The sequence below is a fragment of the Periophthalmus magnuspinnatus genome, chromosome 17, assembly GCF_009829125.3.
Source record: "Periophthalmus magnuspinnatus isolate fPerMag1 chromosome 17, fPerMag1.2.pri, whole genome shotgun sequence".
Taxonomy (NCBI): domain Eukaryota; kingdom Metazoa; phylum Chordata; class Actinopteri; order Gobiiformes; family Gobiidae; genus Periophthalmus; species Periophthalmus magnuspinnatus.
In genome coordinates, this window is record NC_047142.1 from 20,244,576 (window position 1) to 20,268,295 (window position 23,720).

Genomic DNA, 23,720 nt, shown 5'->3' on the forward strand with positions numbered 1-23,720 from the left:
GACGTGAGTCTGTGTCCCTGGGTTCAGACGATCATGAGTGACAGGTGAATTAATTAATTAGGGGCATACTGTACATGGTCAGATTAAATCAACAAATATGGATGCTTACAAGGAAAAAAGAAAGACAAAATATCACAGGAGAAATTTGATTTTGTTCAAAACGATAGTTTACCAATGAGCTCCTTCATTTCACATGCGTCATTGAAATAAATTCATCTGGTGGCATCGCCGTGTTTGGAGTCTGGCTCAGGATGTAATCTAGGAAGTGATGATCTGTCTGATATAGACTGATATATCACTCTGTATAAAAAATACAAAGACCTATCATTCTGGCTATGAGGCAATATAAACTTAGTAATGACAGTTCTGTGAATAAAAACAACTCCTTTTTTTTCCAAAGTCTTGCCCTTTTCTAGCTAAAACAAACTTCAATTAATTTATTATGTTTCTAAAGTAATTTTTCTACAATCCCCCCCCAAAATATCTTGGCCCTAACATAACATTGCTATCTTGATTTTGTCACGGCACTGGATCAGAACATCCAATTATCTTGATTTTGAAGAGAGTTTCAAAGTTTGTTTTATGGTGAAATAAATTGAATAACGCAATGAAAATGTGCCATGATGCAGCAAGTAGACTTTGTTTTTGTTTCATAATCATTGCAAGATAAATTTTACGTTTGAGCTGCAAGATATTATTGAGCTCAAAGGTTACTCCAGTTTTGTTTTAGTTTTGTTTGCTGTGAATGTGTGCCATGTAACTTTTCTTACTTGCTTCCACAAAAAATGTATTGTTTTCCTGGAATGTTCCACAGTATGGCATTAAATATATGTATGTTCCATTACAGTTTTTTATATTGCTAAAAATAACATTGAACAGCATTTTTACTTTGAGGAAGGCCACTTCTCCACAGATCCAACCTGTAACTTGTCTGGCCTAAAGGCATGTTGTGAAAAGTTCAAAGCAGAGCAAAAGTATCCCTGTGGAGACCATCAGAAAAGTTACATAGTGCTCCTTTAAGTTATTTTGATTATTTTTGATGTTCTCTTCATTCTCTTTCATGTGATGTCTAAACCAGTATAAAATATTGTATGTGGGCAGTTGGGCAAACTGTTGCTTGGCAATAGAAGCCAATAATAAAAGTAATATCAATATAAATGTCATAGTGAGAAATTAATAGTTGTTTAAAAATAACACATCAGGGGCACATATGAGATGGATCGTGAGTCATGTTTAACAGTTGTTTGTCTAACTATATAACTTTTTTTTTTAAATGTCATTGTATTTTTATCAATGGAAAGGTTACAAAAACATCTAAAGTGAAGAAATATGAAGAATAGAAGTTTTTGTGTTTTGTTTTGTTTTCTTTTAGCTATGTTATAATGCTTCAACCTCCTCAAAAACATACCTGGAGTTGTGTTAGTTTCATTCACAAATGTTTGAGTAATGCTGCACTACTAAATCTCCAAAGCTCGAAATGCTTTGTTCCACCTTGTGATGTCATGAAGCAACTACCTTTTGTTTTTTGTTTAGTAGAGATAGGAATTTCCAGGGCTGAAATTATCCAAATGATTCTAGTGAAGGTGTATGGAGTTTAAAAGCACAGTGGTGGACTTCCTGTATCACCACATGACATCACAAGGTGGAACAGAGTGTTATCTGTTTGAGAGAAAAACTTAGTCTAAATATGCAGGGTTTGTGTGATAAACATGTGCGAATGAAACAAAACACAACTCTAGATATGTTTTTGATGAGGAAAAACACTATAATAGATCAGAAAATAGCATAATATGGGCCCTTTAAGCAAATAGAAGCAGCTGTGACATAGATTTGAATAGCAGGTAATATTAAAAATTTTGTTCAAGGTGCAGTTTGGCTCAAAAGACACATTTTCATTCACTACATTCAGAGATAAATATAGATAAACTGCCAAGACAATCTGATGTCACCAATTAGTGTAATCATTTGCTAATTGCTGCTTCCCGGTAATTAGTACCCCATACTTTTCCAGGTTCTTCTAGCTTTTCTGCACAAACATCTTGATAGGTTTAAGGGATCAAATTAAAAATTGTGAATAATTTTTTTTTTACCTATCTCACAATTGAACTGAAATAAAAAATTGAAAACCATATCAGTTTATTTTGAAATTCTGATACATTTCTGTGATGATTTGTCTAAGATTTTGTATTCGATCTTCTCTGAGCTGAAGATCTGGCTCTGTAAGTAATGAGTTTAATCATGTTTTATTTTGAAGTATTTAGTTTATTATTAGTATGGGTCACTATAGATCAGAGCCCCCAAACCCCCAACTCCCTAAAGGCAAGGCAGCTCAACACATTGTAACATATGTGGTGCTAATTGCTTCTATAAATAAGACTGCAAAACATGGAAAAACCACGCACTCAGACTTGTAACATCAGGTTATATACTGATATGCACTCGGCTGGATTCAGTAAAAAAAAGCAAAAAAAAAACAACAAACAAACGCTCATTATATCAAGACTGTAAGTGTTTTACAATCAAATTATAAACAAAATAAACCAATTAAAGTGGAACCAATCTGTCTTTGCACAAAAAGTCAACATTACTTAAATATTATGTCTTTTCCATGTAATTATTCTATGTTGATTTTGAGGTGTTCTGCTTAAGATGCTCTATTTAAAATATAAGAGCAAAAAAGTGACATGATATATTTGTTTTACCTGTTCAGTCCAGAGCTGCCCTCCTCTCCTCCTCTTTAGTACATCGTGAGCTGAGCAATTAGGCAGGAAGCTTCCAAACTGTACATTAACGCTGGTTGCCTGGAGACCTTTTGCGCGACCAGGTGACCAAGCCTTTGTTCTACTGCGTCGTCAGGGTCATTTGTCGGTTGATTTACGGTGGGGTGTTTTTTTGTGCAAATATTTACCAAAGATTCCCACTTGAACTTTGGACAATGGTGGTTTAGAATTTGACACAGTAACTATTATTTTTTATTGTCCATTTTTCACGGAATAGCCATATATGGGTTTCAGAATGGACTGTTGGCATAGCAATTAACATCTAAATAAAGTAAATAAAGTCCTCCAAACTTTGTATATAACAGAAAGCTGAAACCTACGAATATAATCTGATACTGAACATAGAGTTGCTCAGTAATGTCATTATCTTTCTCATCTAGTTTTTAGCTTCATACAAACCACTATGATTATCAACTTGCCATGAGAGGCTGTTGTAGCGCCCTCTTCTGGTCAAATAAATTTCCTACCAACAAAAACCTTGAGCCATATCCATCTAATTCTGCCAACTTTTACTCCTGACTGGGACTAACCTGCACTTCTGTTGTGGCTGGCACCTCTACTTAGACAGAAATCGCATTCATTTAATTGGAGAATTAGAGAAAAGTTTCAAGTTTCATGGCGCTGAGTGATGATGTCACTTCCGGGTCCAGTCAGAAACTTCACAGCTGATTTCTAGCTTTGTTTTTATTCCTTAATCATCAAATGAGATAAATAATTACCTTTCAAAAGCAATCAATCAATCAATCAATCAATCAATCAATCAATCAATCAATCAATCAATGTTTATTTATAGAGCACTTTACAACACTCAAGGTGACCAAAGTGCTTTCCAGTAAAATCAAATTAAAACAAGTTAAAATCATACTAAAACAGTAAAATAGGAGAATAGAATAGAATAAAGTACATTAATATAACAAATTATAAATAATGATAATGTATCACAACATTACTAAGTGTTGAAAGCCAGTCTGAATAAATATGTTTTAAGCCTGGATTTAAAAAGATCAAAGTCAGTAATGGTGCGCATATCAGGAGGCAATTTGTTCCAGAGTTTGGCATGACAGCGTACCACATATTGTAACAGATATGTAAATAATGTAGTAATAATCTAGTATAACATAGGATTCCCACTGTTGGTCACTTTTAGCCTAGCCGAGGTTTTTACTTTATCCTTCCTTGTACACTTTCTGTCACAATTATAACCATATCCATGCTTATAACCTTTAAGCTCTGCCTGAGGTTTAAAGAACTACAATCGCTATGTAATGGGTTATTGCTGAAAAGAAAAAAAGAATGAAAAATGAAAAAACAACTCTATTGACTGGGGTGTCCAAGGCTCAGCGGTCAATGGTCGCATTTTTATATAGCACTATTCCACCTTCAAGGCACTGAAAGCGGTTTGCGTCAAGGAACCACTCTCCCATTCACACATATATTGACACACCAGTGTATGCTAGGGGGCGAGGTGGGTCAAGCGTCTTGCCCAAGGACACAACAACAGTATTCATCTTGTGGGGACTTATGAGATTGACTGAATGACAAGCAGATGGTTTTTCCTCTGCAAATATTTGATGAAGCTTCCAATAAGAATACTACTTGAACGTTCGACAGTGGTGGTTGTAAATCCGCTTTTGTGCACTGCTGTAACACATCAGTTGGTGTGAATGAGAAAACAAAAGGTCTTGGACACAGGTGCTAGACAAGAAGAGGAGAGGTCGAAATAATTGATCATGTTTTGTTTATGTCAAGTGGAACAACACAATACAACTAATCTGCTTAGATTTTGCTGACAATTTTAAAGGTCTTTTATTACGCAAAATTTTTAGTCATGTTGTAATGTTGTCACCTCCTCAAAACATACTCTGAGTTGTGTTTCGTTTCATTCACGCATGTTTAGGTAATCCTGCATTATTAGGCTGTCTACACCTCCAAAGCTCAAAGGCTCTGTTCCAACTTGTGATGCCATTACGTGGTAGTTTCAAAGTTAAGAACTATTTTAGTCTCCATTGAACTGCTTTATTCTAAAATACACTACAAAAACCTTAAGTTGTTACCTTTTTGTTTTAACTTTTTGTTCAGTTGAGATTGGTAAGGAGAATTAGCTCCTTCAAATCTGAGGCCATGGTTCTCGATCAGAAATAGGTGGTTTGCTCTCTCCGGGTGGGTGGTGAGTCTCTGCCTCAAGTGGAGGAGTTCAAGTACCTCGGGGTCTTGTTCACGAGTGAGGGAAGGATGGAGTGTGAGATTGACAGGCAGATCGGTGCAGCGTCTGCAGTGATGCGGTCGCTGTATCGGTCCGTTGTGGTAAAGAAGGAGCTTAGTCCAAAGGCAAAGCTCTCGATTTACCGGTCAACCTACCCTCACCTATGGTCATGAGCTCTGGGTAATGACCAAAAGGACAAGATCGCGGATACAAGCAGCCGAAATGAATTTCCTCCATAGGGTGGCCGGGCACACCCTTATGGATAGGGTAAGGAGCTCGGTCACACTGGAGGAGCTCGGAGTAGAGCCGCTGCTCCTACAAGTCGCTTGTATTGCTGTACATTTTCATTCCATTCTAAATGCTGTGTGTTTTGTTCAGCACTTTGGTAATCTTTGGCTGTTTTAAATGTGCTGTATCAGGTCATCAGGTCAAGTGATTTAGCACCAGGTTCTCCATAAACATGAGGTGTGAGATTGGAGAGGGGCGACCCGTGTTGGCCGAGCCCCGGACCTGTCACAAACGGCTCTGCTCACCGACCCCCGTGGGCCGGTTATCCTTGACCACTCAAAGATCCACACCGCTACGGTATCATCATGTTTAGGGGGTATTCTGGCTCATAATCTCACAGATGGTAGCGTCGCCCCATTGGCTCCACATTTTGATTTTGAGTTGACTTCCAGAGCTGCAAATTTTTATATGATTCTACTGAAGGTGTGTAGAGCTTAAAAACACAGTGGAGCACTTCCTGTATTACCACTTGCTGACATAACAAGGAGGAACAGAATGTTTTCAGTTTGAGTGAAGAACATAGCCTAAATATGCAGGATTTGTGTGTTAAACATTTGTGAATGAAACAAAACACAACTCCAGACATGTTATTTATAAGGATACAATATTATAACAGATCTAAAATGAGTATAATATTGATACTTTGCTTATGACGTGCTCAACATTCTCTGGGAGTGTGATTCTAACGGAGGCCGATGCTCTGTCAGACTTTAATCTGAGCTTTATTTTAACACAATCTGACCAGAAAGACTGTTGGAACTACAACAGGTGAGCTGATATTTTTGCTGTTCAACAAGTCCTTTCAGTTGAGCCAACAGTTTTTCAGCTTGTCGCTTTCATCTCACCTTTTCTTAAGTTTTCAGGATATTTTAACGCTTTTTTGACAGCTAATGTGTGCACTGTGTCTCCATTGTAACTGCTGAGCATTCTGCCATAGATATACATGTAGAACACTCCCCAATATGTTATCATTACAAATTATCAACAGGCCCTTTAACAAACTTTTAAGATTTTATTCAAATGCTCTATTTTGGTTGGATTATCGAGCTCCTATGTCCATCTTATTTGTTTAGGTAAACAATTCAATACAAAATAATGAAATAGTTGGAATATCCGCAAATGGGAGTAGTGTAAGGGTGTTTTGATGTGAATCTTGGAGATAAATTTGAATTGGTAATTTATCGCTTACAGTAATGCTTTTTTGTGGACTGAATAGAGATGCAGACAACAATGCTCCAGAGACTACACATATCTTGCAATATGATAAAATGAAGCCATGGACCAAACTGCAATGGTAAAGTCAGTCCAATCTGTTGCTTACCAATAACATGCCAGTGAAAAGTCCTGTGCTTAGGTCTCTGCACTGGCTTCCTGTGGCTCAGAAAACAGACTTTAAAGCACCTTTAAAGACTGAGTACAAGTCTCTCCATGGCCTATCACCACAGTACATCGCTGACATTTTAGTGCCATATGAACCATGAGACAAGCCTCTACTTTGACAATGTTTAAATCCAGGCTCAAAACGGTTCTGTTTAGCTGTGCATATGACTGAAAGGTTTTTATTCTGCACTCTTCTCTTTTAATGTTAATTTTATGATGATTATTTACGTTTTGACTTGTTGTCTCGTGATTTTAATGTCTTTTTTATTCTGCAAAGCACTTTGAATTATTTTGTGTATGAATTATGTAATACAACTTGCCTTACGTTGCCATGTCAAATATATTGGAAATATTACACATAATACACATGATTTCACAACATTTTGAAAGCACACTTGCACGTGGTCCAGTAAATTGTTTGGTCAGGAATAATTTTGATTTTTCACATTTTCACCTTAAAACTTCATTACCACAATGCGACCGGATATTATTATTATTATTATTATTATTATTATTATTATTATTATCATCATCATCATCATCATCATCATCATCATCATCATCATCATCATCATCATTACACTAGTTTTCTTTCTTTTTTCAAACAAAATAATTATGATATTTCACTAAACACTGTAAAAACACTAAATCCACTTTTTTGTTACTGAACTCTGCATATAATAGCATGCATGTTCTTTATGGCAATTTTAGTGCTGACTAGGTACATTTGCAGCTTTCTGATCAAACACTGTCTGCTGCCTGCCTCCAGGGGCCAATGCAATTTCAAGTACTATGTGACATCCCTTAGGCCTGCCCTGATTACAGCTGGGTGTTTTTGATTGCAAACAGTTGACGGCAGAGGCAGGGTTTGACGTGTGGATACCTGTTAAACTAATCACACTGTCTCTCCTTCCCCTTTATTCTTTCCTTTAGTCCTCTAGGTACTGCCCATGTACTGCCCATGTTAGCAGCTCTATTTGAAATGGGACTGTGGGCAGAGTTTAGGTGTTATGACCCACTTTAACCATTTTTTATTTTTTTTACTACTTGCCTAATATGTTAACTAAAGGTCCAATATGTAACTTTTCTGGTGGAGGGTCTGCCATCTGGATATATGATTGCTTTGTCTGGATTGTTTCACAGTTGTCATTAAACATATCCATCTTTATTGGTTAAAATAACCTTGAAAAACATGCATTCTTATTGTGAGCGGGGTTGCCTCTCATAGATCTAACCTGTAAATTGGCATCAGCCGCTTGTTTCTATGGAGAACGTTTCAGGCAATGGAGATAATCAGGTGGCGGGCCCTCCAGAAAAGTTACTTAGTGCACCTTTAACCTAAACCCTAACCTTAACCTATTTTAATCTATATCCAAACTTTAAACCATGTTGTTGTCGTTGTTTGTCCCCATAATGAAGAAAGATCCCCATAACCTTTGAGTGTGTACAGTTTTTAGTCCCCACAATGTGATATATACCATTGTACACCCATTGTTTTTGTGTCCTTGGTCAATGTACTTCATCCACTTTGTATGAATGTGGTGTTTGAGCATTTGAGAGGCTCTTGAATGTAGTGCATTATTTAATCATTATTGTAGTGACTATTCTAACCTATTATCCTAGATACTCGAGTTTAGCCTTTTTAAACTTCCGCTGTTTATTTTGGTCATTATAGACAGACAAAATACATGTTTGAGACAGTGAAGATACCATCCCAATGAAGTTTTATGATCACTATGAACAAGATTCACCTCATCTGTTCTCTACTTCTATTAAGCCTATTAGAAAGAAATATTTGGTTTAAAGCTGCAGACATAATTAACTGTTATAAAGAATGAGCCCCCATATCCCAGTGGATCTCAGAGACTTTAGAACAAAACTCATCCACCGGAAAACAAATTATACCACATGAAATTCTACTCTGAATTGCAAACACTCAAAATGCCTGATCTTCTGTTCCAGCTCATTTGAATGTTGTGAAGAAAATCATGCAAATACTGAGAGATTAGGCCATTCCTCGGGCTCATGTATAATCTAATTGTGATGAAGCTCATAAAATCTTCAAATTGCAGCATCCAAAGACATAATTAATCCAGATTTTTACTTGGATGACTACAGAGTTTAACCATCCATGACTATTTAAGTGGGAGTCCCTCTGTGTAGTAAGATGTATTACAGACTAGTGTCTCATATTCTTGAGAAACAAAAGGAAACTAGAAGGGATCATTTTCTATTTTTCTGGGGTACAACGTGTTACTGTTAAAACGTTAGTTAGACATAAAAAAAAAAGATGTCTGTGTAATCTCTCAGTTGTCCAGGTATGGTCCATAATAAAAGAAAAAAATCAAATCTCTCAACCGGACAAAAAGTTGTAGGATTGAAGACGTTTTGCTGCTCATCCTGACTTCTTCAGTTCTGGTCAGACCACAGCTGGACACTGCCTTATATTCATGTGAAGGAAGGAGCCAACTACACTGAAACCAACAGACATATTACATAAACTGTAAACAATAGCTGTGATAGTTTCAGTTTCGGTTAGCTCCTCCTTTCAGATAGACATAAAGTTGTGTCCAACAGTAATCTGACCAGAACTGAAGAAGCAAAACGTCTTGTCAAGATCCCAGTCTGCCCTGTGTTTTGTGCAGTTCTCTCCCTCCCTTTTGTGTCAGAGCCTGGAGCTGGGCAGAGATTTGGGCTCCTCCCATCCACACCTGCAACTAATCTGTAATCAAGCTGCACCTGGGGAGGACAAAGGGAGCCAGGACCTGACACTCAGCGCCAGATCGTCTGCGTATCCACAGTGGTACAGCTCTGTTTGGCTCAGTCTCATGTTTTTGCATCGGCTGCTCTTTTCTAAGTTGGATGCTTTTGCTCCTCGTCAGATTCTGCTCCCTGGACCCGCTCAGCTCCTCTGTCTCCGACCCAGCTCTCCACGACCGGTACAGCTTACCTCGTCTCCGACCCCGCTGCCCATGATCTTCTCAAGCATGACTGCAAACAACCCCGGTCTCAACTATTTGATCAATCTACCGTCATTTGCACATTTCAAACTGTAAATAAACTGTTCCCCAAGTTCTGTATCTTTGGTCCCCCTGTCAGTCATTATGACACGTCTTCACTCCTACAACTTTTTGACCAGTTGACTTAGAATTTTTCTTTTACTATTAGACATAAAAAATACTTTTTTATAAATAATAATGATGATAATAATGCACTACTGAAGTTTTTTTTTTTTTTTTTTTTTTTTTTACAACGCTTCAGATACTCAAGTCATTTTGTGCATTAGCCTATGCATTCTTTCATACTGACAATAAGCTGTTATTGTCACCACAGCTGGCCACAGGTAGACTGACAGAAGCACGGCTGCCAATCTACACCATCAGCCCTTCACCACCGCCACCAATCACGCACACACCACATTCATAAAAGGTAAAATGTCTTGCCCTCGGATACAACAGCACGTACGCCTGAGAGCCACCGCTGCCACATTACGGTACTTGCTATTGTCTCCAAATGCAATTCCTATATTAATAATTGTGCTTGTTCAGAAAGCTGAGGGCGTTTGGCACAAATGAGCCTCAGTGCAACAGAGTCATTCTGCAGAGACACCCTGAAGGCATGAAACTCATCACACTGATCTGATAGACTTATTCATCCAGTACAAAGCTGCATACAGTAACCCAGGACACTACCTTGATGTTTAAAAAGGGGACTTCAGCCAATGAGCTTGTCCGCTTTAGTGTGTCGCTCCAGGCAACAAAGTGTCAGAGCGGATGATGGGTCTGTAAAAAAAATATATAAAAGAAACTACTGTGAAAACTGAGCCCTGTATAAAATACATAAAGAACATTGGTGTGAAGAAATTGGAGAATATTGGAGAAAGCATTGTACCTATTACCCAAAACCAACTAATAGAACAACATGTAATACCATGCTGAGATGTCCAAATTATAAAACACATAAGTAACAGTACTATTTCTTAGTTTGGTAGCCTTATTTCTGCACAGCGTTATGTTTAATAATTTCTATGCCCCTTTTGCGCCTATAAATGACATCTTTGTTCATGCTTTATTAAGGCTATTCAAAGTGTAGTTATTATAAAGTGTTTATTATTATATCTGTCATAGTAGATTGTTGGTTATTTTGTATGCAGATGTAGTTTGGATCTTTGGATCGTGACCCTCCCCAACCTCTACCAGATGGCACGGTCTCTTAAGGCAATGTCATTTGAATTCATTAGAAGTGTTTATTTGTTATTATATTTTCAAAAGGAGGTTTCAGGGGAAAAAAGAGAGACGTGCCCCATAGTTCATTTGTTCAGTACATTCACGGGAAAAAGAGCGACCGAGGCCAGATGTGGGTCATTTGGGGAATTGTGGCGTTTAGCTGGGGTGCATGCTAATTTAATCCGCTATTATTGCAGGGTAAATGTGTAGTCAGTAACTGTTTCTTTTCAACTGAATTCCTAAATTGGTGACTTTATATTCCCACTGTCAGTTGTTATTGTTGATGTGATTGTGTTTTATTCAGGGTAAAAACTAGCATATAAATGACTAATTGTAACATATTTAATTCTGGTTGGTGTGCGCTGTCCTTGGTTCTGAAGTGTTTTGAAAGCAGACTGACCTGTAGTGAGCATGAATGAAGAATGATTATTAGCAAAACAAGTCACAAAATCAAATTATGTGGTTTAAATTATATGGTCTTGTTTTTTGTTTTTTTTATTTTGTTACTGAAAATGACTCATATTTTACTGTTATTAGAGTATGAAATGTGCTGCAGGAAGGCCTATGGGTTTGGACACAGCGCACACACAAGGGCGGCAGGTACGCTCTCTTTACCCCATTCTGCAATGCTTTCTGCCTTGTCCATTAAAATGTATGAGACAAAAATAACAAAACAGCAACAAAAACACACACAAGCATATATGGATAGTTTTCAATGGCATCAGATGTGTTCGGCTTGGGGTCAGTTACCAACGGAATACACACACTGCACAAACGAGAGGAAATAGCCACATGCTTTGAATGGTGTGAAAACTCAATAAAAATTTATTTAAATCCTAAATTATATGGAACTTGTGATCAATATGAATGTTCAGTGTTGAAAAAAGCTGAAAAACAGTTGGCTAATGCTACTTAGCTTGTGACTCTAATGTTGTTTGAGAGGAACATGTTTAATTGCATAAATCAACACACCTGTTGTAGTCCTAATTAAGTCAATCATTTATGGTCAAATAGTGTTAAAATAAATTTCAGATTAAGGTCTAACTTGATTAAACAAAACCTCAGAGAGACCTCTAATTAGCTGTATCCCTTCCAAGGAATGTTTTTGACCTTAGAGGGATCAATAAAATATCCACTAGGTGACATTTAAGGTCAGGTTTGACAGAAAAAATGATATGGTGTATTACATCCGATGTGATTGTAGAATAAGAGGGGAGCACTGTCCATGGTCCTGAAGTGACAACAAAGCGATGCAAACACAGCCAATCCTGCAGAAGCACTATGTCATCTAAAAATCACCTAATGAAATCACAAATGTTAACAAGCCAGTATAATCTTTATTAACATCCGATCCCATTAATCTTAATAGGACAGCAAAATAACAGCATTCATTTTGACATTTCTAGACAGCACAGACAAATGGTTGTTGTTTAGTCCTATACGTTTGTTACATTTGCCAACGATTAATAGCAGTCAGTATTTAAATTCCAACTCCAGTTTCTAACGTTGACTTATGTTTGCAGAATTTGTGGTGCTTGATGAAATAGAGATAATATTTTATGTCAAACTGTTGTGGCCCGCTTTAGTTATGGTGACTATTTTTCCAGCATAACATTTGACTTAAGAAATGTTTATTAACTGGTTGTTAGCATGTATGTTAATTTCAGTGCTAATCCCTAACATTAATAATCTACACAATACAGTGGTACATGGGGTGATGTTTGAGGCTCTGGTGTTACTTACATGTGGTCGAGTGGTTGTAGGTCGCTGTAACAGACCTGATTTTCATAGTTTATAATGTTTGTAGGTAATGCTAAGTCTCCCATTGAAATTGCAATGGATCTAATGTATGAGTTGGTATGTACTGATGTGATTTTATTCAAAAAATACTCCTCAACATTCTGACTGAGGCACTGAGGCAGAACTATGGGCAGCTTAACAGTCAAAATGTGTTTCTTTGCTTTTTATCGTCTTATTTTTGCCCATGGAGCTTGTGTTTTTGCCCCACAGCAATTATTTCCTCAACAAACAGACACAGAAACTTGTTATTTGAGGAGAGAAATGTAATTAGTTCAAGTGTGTTTGGTCCCAAAGTCTGGACCAGTGATAAAGTCTGCAGTGTCTATGTTGTTTAGTCAACTGTTAACTGGTTTTCTACTACTGTTTACTTGATTTTCATATTTTAGATGTCACGTACAAATTAAATATTTTGCAAATTGTTGACTTTTATATCTGTTATTAAGCTGCTCTTTCACATTTTATATGTGTTTGAGCTTTTACGGGAGAAGGTTGTGATGTCATCTGCATAACCTCTTCAGGACAGGTTAAAATTTGTTGGTAGAATTTGCTGTTCAAGCTGTCAGCAATTTTGTTGACCTTTTTTATGTGTGTGTAATCCCTCAGTCATCCAGGTCTGATCCATATCAAGAAAAGCAAGGAAGAATGGGGGCCTGAGGCATAATCTCTCAGAGATCTATGATTCCATCCTCAGACCCAAAGCAAACTACAATAGGAGAACAATAGGAGAGCCATGACAGGTTGAATAGGGTCATTAAGGCTGAAACTGGAGACAAATGCTGTAGTGTAGTTAGCCCCTCCCTTCAGATAGATATAAGGCAGTGTTCATCAGCAATCTGACCAGAACTGAAGTGGCTTGGATGAGCAGTGAAACGTCTTCACACCTACAACGATTTATCCAGTTGACAGATTTAAGCTTCGTCTTTTGCTATGGACCTGGTTTATGGTTAACATCTCTGTAATCACTGGGCTTATTTACATGAAATAGAAACTGGAACAAAATATAACGTGGTGGAGTTGTTCCCAAGGATTTCATTGTTGTCAACTGAAAGAACTTGCAGCTAGAGCACTATATCCCGCTCTCAACGTAAACACCACACTGACCCACAGCACATGCACTGACCCACAGCAACTCCAGCTCCCATTAATGAATGCTGTTGTTGTGTCCTTGGGCAAGACATTTAACCCACACCAGTGTCTGCGTACACTGGTGTATGAATGTGTGTGTGAATGGGTGAGTGATTCCTTCATATAAAGCACTTTGAATGCCTTGAAGGTGGAAAATCACTATATGTAACAAATTTTGGATAGTTTTCCCAAAAGTAAATCTCCTAAAGAGTTACACGGGTCCCTGCCCTCCATCTAAAATTATGATATAATTAATATCCAGAACATGAATGCAACTAATTAAACAAATAAACACCAACAGACTAAATTAGGCCGCTTATGTATCCAGCAATTTTGTGATTCATAACATCATCCAGTGCTTAAAAGCTGTAAAATATGTTGTTGTCAGTAACTGTTTGAAGTGTATTGGCCTCATTAGAAGCATGTTTTTCCCAGCAGGAGGCTAGAGAGAATCACCTTTATGTTAATTTATTGGGTATATCTGAGTGAATGAGTTTATCGGAGGAGTGCTTAGGGATGTCACTAGTTGCTATGATACTCATTTCCTCTCACGCAGTTCTTTTAATTACCGTCGACACCACTTTGATTATTTGCAACATGTACATAAGTAGGAATCTGCAGCGCTTCTGGTGTCAAGGCTAAAAGTAAGCAGAGACTTGGCAGTATTTTAAGTGAATGTATGGGCATGTAGACTGATGTAGACTGATCTGCAGCTAGGCAAAATATAACGGACATTAGATTATTTACTTACAATTTAGGAGTAAGTGTGGTGCTAAAAAGAGGAAATTCCAACAGAAGTGAAATAAGATAATTTTATTCAAGATATTTAGTTTAATGTGTATTCTAAAACTTACTTTCGCTTAGGTGAATTTTGAATACACTTACTTATATTCTGTTGACAATCTAAAGGTAAGGCATTATTTGTATAGCACAGTTTGTACACAATGTAATTTATAGAATAAGAAAGACATTAAAATCACAATGCAACTAATCAAAACATATATAATCACAAACAATCATCATAAGATTTACATTAAAAGTGAAGAGTGCAGGAAAAAAACAACTTTCAGTCATATGCACAGCTAAACAGAACTGTTTTGAGCCTGGATTTAAACATTGTCAAAGTAGAGGCCTGTCTCACATCTTCAGGGAGACTGTTCCAGGTTTTGGCTGCATAAAACTGAAACGCTCATTCCCCATGTTTAGTTCTGACTCTGGGCACCAGCAGGAGGTTAGCCCATGACCTCAGAGTGTCGGATGGTTCATATGGCACTAACATGTTGGAGATGTGCTGCTCCATGAAGAGACTTGTTCACAAGCAGAGCTGCTTTAAAGTCTATTCTCTGAGCCACAGGAGCCAGTGCAGAGACCTGAGCACAGGACGCATGTGCTTGTACTTCCTGTTTCTAGTCAGGATCGAGCAGCAGCGTTCTGGATGTTAACGCTCTGAAGTTCCAACATCCAATCTTCTGCCAGTGTAAAGTCATTTGAGTTTTTAAACCAGATGCCTTTTCAGAGGTAATGTTTTATGCAGGCAAGGGCCACAGCATTATGAGGACACTGGATGGGATGCTCCAATGTGGGAGAGACGTTTGTAAAAGCAAATAAATAAATAAATAAATAAATAAATAAATAAGGTAACAGTAGGAGCAGTGACTCTGTCCATGGTCCTGAAGTATTGGAAGATACCATTAAAGGTGCTGTACCAGATTTTTACTGCTTTAAACAAGTACAAAATTAGTTCATTGTAAACATTTTGCTATGGTTCAAAGTTACTCTTCACTTATCTTACCTAGTCCAGGCATCCTAATTATTCACCGCAATTTATATGTTTATAAGCACTTTTCACAACATTCAGAGCGGAGTTGTCACGGTAATGCCAACAACTAGTATGCTAACGTGCACTTCCACTCTCTTGCAATGGGTTTTAGATGGAGATGCAGACAGTACACAGTGAACATAATTTGACCTCAAGCTTGTACAATGCTTATACAATATATCTGTACTAGGGCAATTTTCTTCAAATTATAACTTTGGCACTAGTATGAAAACAAAACGCCATTCAAACTATTTTATTGCTACTGCCATTAAGCAGAACAGAAGCATTTAAAGGTGCAGAGTTTAACTGTTTTGGTTGATGGTCCACCGCCTCCCTGTTCTGTGATGGTATCGCTTTCCCAATAAATGTTTCACAGTATAATATTAAGCTAACATATCTTGCATTTATGAATTTAAAAGGTGTTTTTATTGCTCACACAAAAAGAAAAACGCACTTACTGTGAGTATTTGGCCTGTCTGATGGCACTGCCGCTTGTCTCCATGGAGATAAAAAGTTTGGAGCTATGGAGCAGTAATATCTCCATGGTACAAGCAGGTGGCGTACTGTTATTGGAAAAGTTGCATAGTGAAACTTTAAGTAAGATTTGAGCAAGCAACTTTTATTGTTGTGCTTTTCTACTGTCAGCACCTTTATTTATTTAGTCTGTGTTGCTACAGTCTACTTTTCCCCAGAGGATGTTGTCTTCTACCTGCTGAGCTGACACTGACAGATGTGATGCTGCTGTATTGTTTTGTGAGTGACTGTGAATGCTCCTCTCCCTTGAACAATGAGTGCAAACTTAATTGATCTTGAGGGAATAATAAAGTTATCTGATTCTCATTCCAAAAAGTAATTACAATGACTGACTCTTCTCCCGCTAGTCTCCTGACACTTTGGTTAACATATTTGGACTTACAGGTTTTGAGTGTTTCCTCCTGAGCAGATAATCTTCTGAAATTATTTAAAATATTTATGTGTACACTTGCACCACATCAGGACGACAAAGAACAAACCAAACCAAGTCTAGAGTTTTTTGTTGGATTGCGTCATCTAGTCTATTTCTATTGTGCCTATACATTTTTTTTAAATCAGGTTAAAGTTGGAATGGTAGAATATTTTTTTCATACATTTATATTTTTTTACATGATTAACCCTCTTAGGTTTTTGGTCAGGACAAATGTAAGCACAATATGGGGGCAATAGTAGCTCAGAGTGTTCGTCCACTGATCAGAAGCTTGGTGGCTCAACGTAAACAGCCTTGCTCAGTATATGGTTAAAAGTGCATAAAGGCTAAAAAAATGTTTTTGTTTTAAAAAAAAAAAAAGTCAATATATATACGATGACACAGAATATCACTCTCTAAAACACTAGTCTTAAGTTCATAAATGGACATGTTGTGCTAGTCCATACATATATAACTATACTTACAACAGCTTTATAGTGTTAACTTAATGGACTATAACACAGCAGCAGCAGCAGCAGCAGGGGTCATGAACATTTCTATTACAGAGAATAAACAGTGTCATAGCAGCTAAATGAATCAACTGGTTCGATATAAGATAACAAGAACAGTCTCTTTTTACGTCAATTTTTATCAAATCATGCTGTAGTAGCTGGGCACGAGCAGCCTCCTGTCAGGACTAAAATGTCAGGACTAAAATGGGAAATCAGCATTTCAGTTTTATGCAGCCAAAACCTGTAACAGTCTTCATAAAGATGTGAGACAGGGATCTACTTTAACAATGTTTAAATCCAGGCTCAAAACAATTCAGTTTAGCTGTGCATATGACTGCACTCTTCTGTTTTAATGGTAATTTTATGATGATTATTTGTGATTATTTATGTTTTGATTTGTGTGATTTTAATGTCTTTCTTATTCTGTAAAACACTTTAAATTACATTGTGTACGAATTGTGCTATACACATAAACTTGCCTTGCCTTGCCTAGTAGTATCATTAGACCTGTGAAGAACAACAATGGGGATTATTGACACCAACTACTGAAAGACCCACACTGTTTTCGGATCTATGTTATACTGTTTCCTCATCAAAAAATATACCTTGAGATATAAAAGCCAAAGTTAAATCTGTCAACTGGACAAAAAATTGTCTTCTTCTTCTTCTTCTTCTTCAGTTCCGGTCAGATTGCTGGGGACACTGCCTTATATCTATCTGAAGGGAGGAGCTAACTACGCTGAGACAGTAAACAGCTGTTGTTGACAGTTTCAGCCTCAATGGGCCTATATTCAGCCTTAATGTGCCTAATGGCTAGCTCTAGTGTTCTGTTTGTTTCCTTTGTTTGCTTCGATTGTCTTTCCTAACAAAAATTGCTTCTTTAGCTCCCCTCTCAAACAATTTCTTTTCTCTGGCTAAGATCTGTACCTCACCATCTCCAAAGGAGTGGTGAGTGGCTTTGAGATGGAGCTGTACGGTGGATTAGGGTCAAGAGCAACTCTCTCAACAGTGTTGGTCATTCTCTTATGGAGCGGCTGTTTAGTTTCTCCAATGTAACACTCACTGCACTCTTCACTGCACTGAATGGACCACATTACTTTGTTTATGGCTCGGGGTTTTGTCCTTAGAGTGAACCAGTTTCTGTCTTAAAGTGTTTGTAGCTTTGAAATAGACCAGAAGCTCAAACTATTTGAAAATTCTCTGAAGTTTTTCAGATACACCAGCTGTGTAAGGAATAGTTATGCCTTTCCTTCTAGGTTCAGATTCCCTGTTGTCCTGTTTTTTAGCTCTCTTAGATCTATTGAAGGCCCATTTCGGATATCCACAGGTCGAGTGGGCTTTCTCCACGTGTTGTTCATCCTTCACTTTCCACTCTGTGTTTGTGGGCACCACTTGAGCTCTGTGTTGTATTGTACAGTTAACTGGGAATCAAACAGCAGGTATTGGTCAGTGTGTGTGGGTTTCCTGAAGACTTCTGCCTGGAGACACCGGTTCTCTCCTATTGTTACTGCACAATCTAAGGAGGCCAGTTTTGGCCTCTTCCCATGTGAGCTTGATGTTTGGATCCACAGCATAAATATGTGCAGTAAAGGATTCCAGATATTGAATTCTGATTTTATTCCAGTTGCCATTCACATATCAATAGCAATAAATGGGTGGAATGTCTGAAAATGAGGCCAATGCATCCCGTTCAAATTGTTTCATATATGCCGTAATAGGAGAGATTCATGAGCCCGTAGCACATCTGTGGATTTGCCAATACAAGTTTCCTCTAAACTGGAAGTATGTGTTACTTAAACAAATTTCCAGCAGTTTGCAGATTTGGTCCGGTGACAGTTTAGTTCTCTCCTTTAGCTTAGTATCCTGCAGTAGCCTCCTCTTTGCTGCCTCCTTCACTACTGATGTGGGGATATCAGTGAAAAGAGAGGTCACATCAAATGAAACCATGGTCTCATCTGAATCAAATTGGAGATGCTTGACTTTGCTCACAAATGCAGCTGTGTTCTCAATATCATGCTCCGTGTTGCCCACCAGAGGAGCCAGGACGGTCTTCAGATGTTTGGCCACATTGTATGTGATAGAGTCTGCGCTAGATACAGTGGGTCTGAGAGAGGCCACAGATACAGAATGGTGTCACCAAGACAGAGTCTGTAATACAGCTGTCAATTAATGATTTCTTCTTTCTCCAGTTTCTGTACGCAGTTTATGAGTTTCTTTTTGTACCCACTAGTAGGGTCTCGTTTCAGCAAATCATAGGTGGGGGTGTCACTGAGGAGGCTGTTCACCTCAGCCTCATAATCAGCGGAGTTCAGGATCACGGTGAAGCTGGCAAAATGTTGTCGCTGTGGTCCTTTTCTAGAGCAGTGAGCCTTCCTTTCCTCTGATATTATGTTGGAGGGAGGAGGTTTGGAGCTGCTCAGTGCACCTGCTTCTTTCAGTCTGAGGTCACCAGCTTCCGTCCCTGTAAGCTTATTGTTTCTAATGGCAGTTTCCGCTGCTATAATATAGTCCACTGTGGGGATCTAGTTAGATGTAACAGAGGAGTTAAGTCCTTTGGAAAGAACCTCTTTCTCTGTCTGGGTGAGCTCACGGTTGGACAGGTTTTTCCAACAAGTATTCCCTGTTCACAGGATGGCCGAGTTCATCCTCTTTCCTCCTGTCTCTCTCTCTCCGTGTGGTTAGGTTGTTTTTGGAGTTGCATACACTTCCTCATGCCATTCTTTTTTTTTTCCTTGTGTCATTTTAACTGCCCTATGGATATGAAATTTTTAATCCTCTGAGCTACTTTTTGTCCAGTTGACAGATTTAACTTTGGCTTTTACGATGGATCAGACCTGGACGACTGAGATATTACACAGAGACCCAGAGTTGTGTTTTCCTTCATTCACACAAGTTTTACACACAAATCCTCCACATTTAGGCTAAGTCTGCTCCAGCTTGGGATGTCATGTGGTAATACAGGAAGAGCTCCACTGTGTTTTTAAATCTACACAATTCACAAAAAACATTTGATTGATTTCAGCCCGGGAATTACCCATCTCTATTAAACAAAAGGTAAAAGATAGCTGTTAACTACTAAATGACATCATAAGGTGGAAAAGAGCATTCTGACCTTGGAGATGTAGACAGATTAATAATAAAGTGTTACACAAACATTTGTGAATGAAACAAAACACAAGTCCAGGTATGTTTTTGAAGAGGTAACAACATTCTAGCATTGCTTAAAACTCAAAAGAGTTTGTTAAATGAGTTATATTTACATTCACTGCAAAATGTGTTATTGTGACATGCCTATGAACCAGGATCAAACCAGTACCAAACCAGTCCAGAGCCCCAAGCGTCGCCTGCATGCCTCCTCCCTCATTTACACACTGCTCCAGTCATCCATCCTGCTGTGGGACACATGCAATGGCTTTTACGGCTTCCAACAAACTTCATCCGGTCTGATTAATTTGCTCATCTTCCATGTGCTCTGCATTTTAACACCTTTTATTGATGGTGGCCGCTGGTTACTACTGGGTTTCCATCCGTAATTGCATACCAGGCAAAACTAAAAGTGTGTACGACAGGTCTTCATGCTTTTCTAATTATTACTTAGTGTGGTGGGATAGTACATGTGGTAAATATTTATCAGTTTCACATCAGTTAGGTGGCAGTTTGTGGGGAAAAAAGTTGATAACAAAAGTGCAAAAATACAGGAAGAAGTGCTGAGTTCTTACATCAAATATCTCTATGTAATCAACACCAAAAAAATCGTTTTAAATTTACAACGATTTACGCACAAGGAAGGCTTTTTTCTGGTCATTCAAATCTTCACTTAACAAAACAAATGTGTTTTTATGAGGCTTATCATAACTAGTGTGCAATTTAGACATGTTTGGATGCTTTTTAACATAGTAGTTGCTAGGTAACAGTTATGGCATTACCTCCACATGTTGTTGCTGGGTTTCAGATGACATCACAACATTGTATAGGCCAATCATATTTAATACAGATGAAGGGGCTAAAATTCATTTTGTTAAAAAGATTATTTTTGTTGTAATACTGTACATTTTTAGGTCTAGTCAATCACAGAAATTAACAGGTTTGGCATTTATGATTTTATTGTTTGGATATTACATGGCAAAGTACAATGTCCCGCATCTGGGAGTATGACGTCATCATATTTTGCGATCTGAAAATCACCAACATCTACTGTCTGTGTTTAACCAGGAAGTAAAGAAACCTTGTCAGGATATTTTGCATTTTTCTCATTAACAAGAGAGACAGAACAATGGCTCTAATTAGTTGTCCCCAGTATGATCTTGGCATGGCTATAAACAAGGGAAGAGATAAAAGGATATATTTGGTCACATTTTTATATAGCGCTTCTCCGTACTCAAGGCACTCAAAGCACTTTGCATCCAAGGAACCACTCACACACATTCATACACCAGTGTACACCACCAATCTGTGGGTTAGTGGCTCAGACCACTCAACCAATGATGTGTATGTGGAAAGCAGGATTTGAACCTCCAACCTTCCGATCAGTGGACAAACAGTCTACCAACTAAACAGCCCCATGTTTAGTTTGTAAATAGAAGGTACAGTTCTATATTCAGTATCAGTTTTGATACCAGAATAAATTTGTATCGTTAATGTCCCAGTGTAGTCTTTGGTATGAATAGTTCAAGACCATTAGCAGAAATTGAACACGTAGTTGAGAACACATTACCAGTTCTTTAGTGTGTGCTAGCATAGTGAACACGATGACATTTTATGACTATATTAAGTATGTTATTTAGAGAGAGGTGCATATTGTACCAGCGATATTGTAACAGTGTTTTTTCACTTTTAAAATCATGTACTGGGGCCAAAATTACCCAAACCAAACTAAAGAGGCTGAATATGAGAAAATAGTAGAACTGGTATTACATTAAAGCAGTACATCTAATCACAGTGAACAAGGCTATTTTCAGGAGCTGACAGCACATTCAGAACAGAACAGAAAAATATCTTCAGAGCTAATATCCTGTATTATTAATTTGTCTTAATTACTCTCCTCATCTCCACCTGACTTTTTTTGCCTTATATCAGGGCCTCCTCCTGATTGTTTCCATGGAAGTATGACTCCCTTGGCTATAATCTTCCAGAGCGTATCATAAAACATATGTATCGCTGTGGAGAATGTTCCAAAGTATGGTTTTAACATTCTATTTCCATGGAAAGAAAAAGAAAGAAAAAGAGGAAGAAAATGTTTTATATTTGATATTTTGATACCACAATAACAGAAAAAACATGACTGAATATATTTTTTACACAAAATAAAACATTTTTTTCTAATATTACCATGCGGTCTAGACTAGTTTAGATGGAGATCAAGACTATTCAAAAACTATTCAGGAATGGCCCAACTCCGTCCTCTTTGTGATCTTTTCCCCTGTATATTTTAGTGTGGGTTTTGACTACCTGAGAACACGTTAGAAAAACAAGACTGAATATAAATACTTTTTCCTACATAGCTGTGTTTACGGCATGACAACAATCTGAAAACACATATTACTCGAGGTGTGGGAATTCAGACATGCTGCTGATCCTCGTGACTGGATGCACTAAACTTGAGTTATTGTTTATGCCTGTAGTGAGAGATTTCACAGTCTAACATATCCTTTATGTTATTGTAACCTTTGATTTATTTGATGTATATTATTTTATATATTAATATAATATAATTTGGGGCATTTGTATTTTGTTTATTACTTTGTACTGTTTTATTAATAAGTAATATTTATTTATATTATGTTTGGGTAAATTACATTTAATGTTGGTTCCTATTGTTGTTGCGGTGCAGCGCATTTGGGGAGCGCACCGGGAAATGGGTGAGAGTGTGAACGCGCAGAGGGCGCGCACATGTTAAGTGTGTCGGTTGTTGAATAAAGAGACGAGCTGTGCACTGTCCTGCCGTGTTGGAGTTTTTAGCTAGGAAAACAGCAAGAAAGCCAAGAAAGTCTGTCACTCAATCTAAATGTAACCCGCCATACTCACACCCTCCGGAGACTGGGAAGACCAACATTTAAGGGTTACATTATGTTATGACACCACTATACATGAGATATATTTGTTTGATTTGACATGAATTGGAGCATCTTAGCAAGTTGTTTTGAGTGTCACTATGGCAACTGGATGTTTTCATTCCTTTTCATAAAAACAAAATATTTTATTGATGAACAAGAGAAAACAATCCTCTTTTCACAGTGTGGCGTCTGCAACACCAAACTGATACAAACAAATATGGTCTAAGCAGAGAAACAAAACAAAATAATACATTAAGAAATACATCTCCTCATCTTATATTCACTGACATCACTGAATATATTCTAAATAGTGGAACTTGATCTCAGTTCTTTTAGTTTACAAATTATTAATTATTGAATTTTCAACCATTTTTAAACCTATAACTTTTCTGGTGCAGGGTCCACCATGTCTTCTTCTCCATGGAAATGTCCCTGCTTTGCCTGAAATGTTCCATAGTATGGCATTTAACTATCTGGAGATAAGAAGGTGATGACTTTTTGTGATTTCTACAATAATAACACCTGTGGAATGAATGCAAGACATTTAATGCCATAGTGTGCAGCATTTCCAAGCAATATCCTCTCCATGAA

At 37.7% G+C, this 23,720-nt stretch overlaps 1 pseudogene; it reads right to left on the reverse strand.

Moving 5' to 3' along the window:
- Positions 1-17,577: 17,577 nt before the first annotated feature.
- Positions 17,578-20,114, reverse strand: LOC129456983 (uncharacterized; annotated as a pseudogene).
- Between the last annotated feature and the right edge of the window lie 3,606 nt (positions 20,115-23,720).